Genomic DNA, 7,082 nt, shown 5'->3' on the forward strand with positions numbered 1-7,082 from the left:
AACGGCAAGTGTTTCTCTCTTCAATCTGTATAAGGTCGCCTGTTTATATACAATCTCATTATTAAGAATCTGTAAAGTGCTGCGAAACATTTGCATATATATATATATATATATATATATATATATATATATATTTAATATTTTAATTTTAACGTACTTATATAGTTTAATTTATAACGTGTATAACAAATTCATAATTTTTTTTTGCCGTGTAATCTGATAAATGTGATATTTAATTTATGATAGAAAATGCAATTTAAGCATGTAAACTTATCTACTATATTGTTCACAATTTTTTAATAATTCATGAATATCGTCGAACAACGTCCCTTTTAATATCCTTCAATGGGATAGATATGCGTCCCACCTACTCCCATGGTCTGCAAATACTCGATCTTCTGTAAAGATCGGTGGCAAAGACATCGAAAGAAGCGCGACGCGAAAAAAGTAAGAACTAAATCTCTATCTTCGCAGCCTTGTGAAGGCAAGGATACATGCGCCCTGAATAAACTCGATAAGAATCTTATACCCATGTTCGTGCCTGGATAAATGATGTTGTGAAATATAAAATAAACTACCTAACACGTTATCGCTGTACCAAAAAGCGACACATCGTTGATTGAATATTAACGTCCTGTGCTTTGGTTTTCAAACTAGATGGATTTTACATAAATTAAAATAAGATTTTTAAAGATTGAAGCTTTTATAAAATTCCATGTACTTTGCAATTGCAAAAATTTGTAATTATTCTTGATAATTATTTTAATTTACAACAAGTTTTATTCAGAAACAATTTATCATAAACTCATCTGAGATACAATAATGATGCAGTTGTGGACCACAACAAGGGTTTAACAACAATGTGACTAACTAAGTGCACTAGAAGCTCCCGCCACGTGAAAATTTTCTAAAATTACCGTAAATCCTGTCAAGGACTTAAAACCACCGACCCTCGAACTATCTGCCTAACTCGAGATGGGCTTCATTGTTTCACCTGCTAACGTGATTTCATGTCGTCGACCTAACCATGTGGTCTTCACAACTAATGGTCTTCTCTCATAATAAGCTTTAATCTTCTTCTCGATATATGTATAAAAAATATGAGCAAGTTTGTGTATAAGCATATTATATTATATAATTTATAAAATTCTAATATAAAGTGTTTTCTTCATAAAAATTTCTAATTAACTTTAAAAATATCTATAAATAATTAAATTATGTATAATAAAATATATAATTTACTATATGTATTTATATTCATTATAATCTATTATTTTTATTAAGCCAATAAATTCTAATTTTTATATGGCAGTTACATAAAATATCTCTGCTATTTTTTTTATTTATTAGAATTATTTAAAATTTTATGTATCATACAATCTCGTACAGCAAGTGTCACCTACTGACAAGTAGGTGGAAATCTTGTATTCGCACAGATCAATACCTCGCTTTGATGGTAAGTACTACGTACTACATAGCGTACTTTCACTTATGAAACGCTAGGTTCTGATCTAAGCTATAATACATTTAATTTAAATTTAAATTTAATTAATTTTAAGTTATTATTAAAATAAATTATATTGACTAAAACAAATGTAAATACGAGATACTAATCGATTAATATATTTCATTTAATTATTATGAATGTGTGCGATTTGTTTTTGGCAAAGAATTGCAATAAATTATATAATTATTGTAATAATTATAGTATTGTATATATATATATAAATATTTAAAGCTTAACATATTAAATATCGAATGAGTTTTAAAGGTCTTGCCGTCTATGTTAGGTACTTTTACATTAAATATCGCCGGTGATCACAAAAGCTGAGAGCCAGTAACTATCATGAATATGTATTCAACGTATTATTGTATATATTAAATATTATTTTATTATTTTTAAATTATAGTTTTGCATTGTATTTATTTCTTGAATATTTATTTTACTCTCAATTCTTTCGGAAAGTCTCATAGATGTATACTTTTATATCTGGCAGTCAGCCATCTGGGAGAATATCGTGAGAGAGAAAGAACTATCGATATTCCGATGTTGTATCCAAAGTCTTGGCAAACTTGCAAAACTGATATTGCTGTGCAGTTTCAATATTGATGTATTTTTCATCATTTTGCTTGCAAAATGCTTACGGCTTGGATATGATTTACGCGATTTTTTCATCATACTCGATCGACTTTTCATCTCGCAGCGATATAAAAATGTGGGACAATTATGTGGGAAATATTATTAAATTATTTCCTATGACAAAAAAAAAACGGATTATCTAATCTCGCATAATCCGCACTTTAAAAAGACATGTTAAATCGATACTCGCAAATATTATATTATACATATATATATATATATGTCATAATGCGTAAAATATTTCGCCAACGAATTATGAATAGCATGGTATTCGGTCTTGGCGGCATTACCGCGCTATTTTTTGCATGTTATGGTTTTGTATCATGTGCGTAACGACATTTATATAGTATTGTAATAATGGAAGATGCTACGTCACAAATTCCTTTTCTACAATGTTTACATTTATTATCATTCATGCGACGACACTCGAACAGAAAAGTAGTAACGCGAGACGCTCCGTCAAATTCTTTTCCAAACGCGATCGCGTCAACTATCTGGAAATAATTTGATTGATATAATTAAATGCGATTTAAACGTTTTTCTAAACGCGATTGCGAAAGATATAATATAATCCGCTAACATTATTATAATTAGTGATTAATTAACTTTTAAAAAAAGAAATTTACTTTTAAAAATTAACTTTTAAAAAAAGAAAAGATTAATTAACTTTTAAAAAAAGAAATAAAAATTAATAATTTAATAATAAAGATAACATACTCTTACGAGTGGCATATGATTTTGACATTGTGTAAACATAAAAAATCTTCTCTTTTACGATATAATAAAATGTACGTTTCGTATAATTGTTCAGCGATTGTGTAAAGTCGATCGTCGCATATTCGATTAATTGTAATTAACTGTGTTTTTGCGAGTGAATGCGTCGTGAGAAACTAACAAGAGACGAACAAGAGAAAAAAGGGAGATCCTGGAAAACATTCAACGATAGACAGAGCAAAAGTATATGCGAAGATAATTTATTTCTATTTGTCATCTATATTAATTTTAAAATATATACATTGCTCGTTCTTTTTTTGCTTCTTCAATAAAGTATGAGATCTAATTTAAATTATTGTGTAATATAACGCTTATATCATTTGTTTTTTCAAAACATATCGACATCGCTCTTTTAATCGAGAGAAAAGAGGGATGCGATATAGATAATTTATTTTCAAATATAATCTCACGTTATACGTATATAATTTTGTAATATGATATATATATATCGGTCTTGGCAACATAAACATTGTTTACATATCATGACTTTGTTATTCATACGGCGACACTTGAATATAATTGTAGTGGGGTGAGACGCTCGAATTCCTTTTCTACGTGTCATTCGCACGACACACTCAAACAGTACAGTAGCAGTGCGAGACGCTCCTTTAAATTCATTTCTTAAACGCGATCGCGACAAGTATCGACTTAATTTGATAAGATTAATAATTAGTTATCTTTTGCCTATCTTAAATAATAATTATAATTTAATATTATAACTAAACATAATTATATCGCTATGATAAGTGTTTTAGCGCGTATTTCGAGTGATGTATATACACATTTAATCAAGATCGGAATCGCAATATTATAAATTATTGTTTTGTTGCGATCCTTATAAGCAATAATTATTTTTTAAAAAATATTTAAAATTAAATATATTTCGTTCGATGTTTTATCCTTCGATGGCATGATTCGGATTAAGATTATCGCGCAATTAAACAATCAAATCGTAAAATTGAGTATTTAACGAAAGGCTCCGTGATACATCAATCATTCAATTAATATATAATCATAATTTCATATATATTTTATACTTTAATACTTTGCGTATACATACATATAATATGATAATACGTAAAATATTTCGGCAACAACTTTTCAATAACATAGTGTTCGGCCGTCGCGACTCTATTGTTTACGTTTACATACATGGTCTTATTATTCATACGGCGACACTCAAAGTAACGTAGTGGTACGAAGCGCTGCGCATATTCTTAAATCCTTTTCCTAAATGTGGATTTTTATCTACATTTCTTATTCTCAAATATAAACTCACGTTATACGTATATAATTTTCTAATATGATATGTCATATTACAAAATTATATACGTATAATACCCTCCTAGGGTGTAACCTTGGCGTGGTGGGAGGGCATAGTACCCGGATGGTACCTTAAGGGCCTTAAGGGCCTCCTGAGGTTACTGAGAAGGGGAAACCAAGCACCCAACGCCGTCGTCGCTGTCATCGTGCCGCGGACGGCTCGTCGTATCGTTAGTGCTGTCATCGTGCCGCGGACGGCTTATCGCGGCGTCGGTTCCGTCAACGTGCCGCGGACGGTTTTCGCGTCGTCGCGTGTCCATACTGCATTGCCACGAGTCGTACAATGACTCATATGTGGCACGCACATCTGTGGAGGACTTAGTGCGTTGCCTTGTTGCTTGTCATCGGAGCGTACGAGCAACGAGAGTGTCGCGTAACCGCATAACCGCGTTTTCGCGTCGTCGCGTCTTCGCGTCGGACTTTTATCCCGTTTTCACGAGTCGAGGATCGTACTTCGTTGCCGACTAACTGGGATATCTCTCAGCGTTGCTATCGGTAATATATTAATACCCTATTAATATAATTAATTTTATATAATATTAGGTAACGTTAATACAATATTAATGTTATATATATTATATAAATATTTATGTATTAATAAATTTAATATATTAATGGAGACGCAACGTTAAAACGCCTCAGTATCGCGGCTGAGGTGAATGCCGGCCGCGTAGCAACGTATGATCGTGCATAATATAGATGCGATGATCGCGCGGTTAATCAAGAACTTCGGTTCGAGAATTGGCTGTTGGGGGCACGCTCTGCTTCGACGAACGGTTCGGCCTGAATCGGTTAGAATTCGATCGATTTTTGAATCGTCGTTCCCTCATCTTGTACCGTCTATCAGCTGTACTGTATCGCATTGAGGATAGTTGGCTGTGTTTTATTAGGTTCGATTTTCGCTCGCTAGAGAAGCTGATTTCTCATCTTCTAAGTGATCTAAATTGTGACACTTAGGACTTGGGTATCTTCATTCTCGACCCGTCTCTCAGCCTTATGATAAGCGTAAGTTTCAGTCTGTATGATAGAAACTTGGTGGTTCTCTGTGATCGTTCCTAATAAAGTTCAAGTCGGCCCTCGGTGAGAACAAGCGCGGACAAGAATTGAGCGTCGATTCCATCAATCGATTTCGTCTTCTTCCTTTGCTCGCTTAACCCTAGCTCGGAGTAATCGTGAATTCCCGACTTGTCGACTCGCAGTATGATTCTCGAGTGAAACGGGGTTCGATCGTACCGAAATTCGAAAGTGCGGGAGTGTCGCTCAAAGTATCGCGCGTAAAAGTGCGGAAGTATTTTTTAATAAAAGTGCGGGTGTGCCGTTTAAAGAATCGCGCGTGTGAAGTGTCCTCTACCTGAGAGGAGGAGGAGGCCTAGGAGAGGCATCGGGCATCGGTGAAACAGCCCTGTGGTAAGTAACTTGTTATTTATATATTCATTATTTATTAATTGTGTACAATTTAAATCAAGCAATTAATCACGTAATTTTTTTATTTATATATTTTAAACAAAAGACAATTAGAAAAAAAATTTTATATAAAATCTATAATCTTATAAAAGTTTCTACTTTTAGATTATAGTTTTATATGAAATTATTACAGTTATTAGTAGTTTTTTTCAAAATTTATAAAATTATTTTATTAATCTGCTTATTATTATATGCATCGAATATAAAATTCAATGTGTATAATAAATTTTTGGAAATATTAATTATTTTGAGCATTACTACAATTTGCACCTCCTTTTTATGTTACAGATCAACGTAGCGACCTTAACATCCTGAGAGGAGGAGGAGGCCTAGGAGAGGCATCCTGCATCGGCGGAGCAACCCAAGGGTGAATATTATTATTTGTATATTAATTATTATTATAAATCCCGTACATTTATTAATTTGATTCGATCATTATTTAAATAGTTTAAAAAGAGAGATTCAGACTATAAAAGTTTTTATTTAAAAAATAGTTTTCTTTTTAGAATTTATAAAATTATTCCATATTTATATATCTTCTTATTATTAAACGCATCGGATATAAAATTCGGTACAATAATAATTTCTTGAAATATTAATTATTTTAAGCGTTGCTATAATTTGGATTTTATATTTGTGTGTTGCAGACAACGTAGCCTCAAGACCAAATCTCCGCTGTTGCGCATCAGTGCCGGTGAGTGACGAACTTTTATTTAATTTTAAAGTAACGGATTCATAGAGATTGTAGATGTAGATTATAGATTATAGATTGTAAAAATCCGTTACTTTTAAATGGATGAGCTTAAACATATTAAGTTGAATAATTTTTAATAAATTTTTTATTATGCATTGCATTTATTGCAAAGATAATTTAAAGTTTAAATTAAAAAGGAAGATTATGAAAAATGTTTTTTTCAATTCGTAGATTTTATCTGATTTACTGAATAAAGAACGATAGTAATTTTCGATAGTAATTTTCAATTATACGTGTTATGGTAATTTATTTTTATAACGCGTGTCGATTTTATTCTAATTTTTACAGCTCATTCATCTTGTAGAATTTGTTTGTAGACTTTGTTCTTAAACTTTGTTTTAACTGATATAACAGAGACCAAATGATCAATCAATTAAATGAGCTATAATGGTAACAAATATTGTGTAAATTAATCTTTTTATATATGTAAATTAATTTTATTATAAATTATATATTATTATACCTTATTATATAAATTAATATTATATATTATTATATATATGCATTATTATGTTATTAAATAAATTATATATTAATATACAAGTTTTGATCAAATTTATATATTTATCATAAATTATCATAATTTTTTAAACCAAAATTTTGATTGATAACTTGGCTTTGTCTCAG

General features: G+C 30.9%; 1 long non-coding RNA gene across 1 annotated transcript; it reads left to right on the top strand.

Annotated features, from left to right (window-relative positions):
- The first annotated feature begins 4,255 nt into the window (after positions 1–4,255).
- Positions 4,256–6,396, top strand: LOC126852127 (uncharacterized). The gene is made up of 3 exons (XR_007687791.1): positions 4,256–5,644; positions 5,990–6,068; positions 6,349–6,396. It is a non-coding gene; the product is annotated as an uncharacterized LOC126852127 (long non-coding RNA).
- Positions 6,397–7,082: the final 686 nt, after the last annotated feature.

The sequence above is a fragment of the Cataglyphis hispanica genome, chromosome 9 (genome assembly GCF_021464435.1).
Source record: "Cataglyphis hispanica isolate Lineage 1 chromosome 9, ULB_Chis1_1.0, whole genome shotgun sequence".
NCBI classification, from domain to species: domain Eukaryota; kingdom Metazoa; phylum Arthropoda; class Insecta; order Hymenoptera; family Formicidae; genus Cataglyphis; species Cataglyphis hispanica.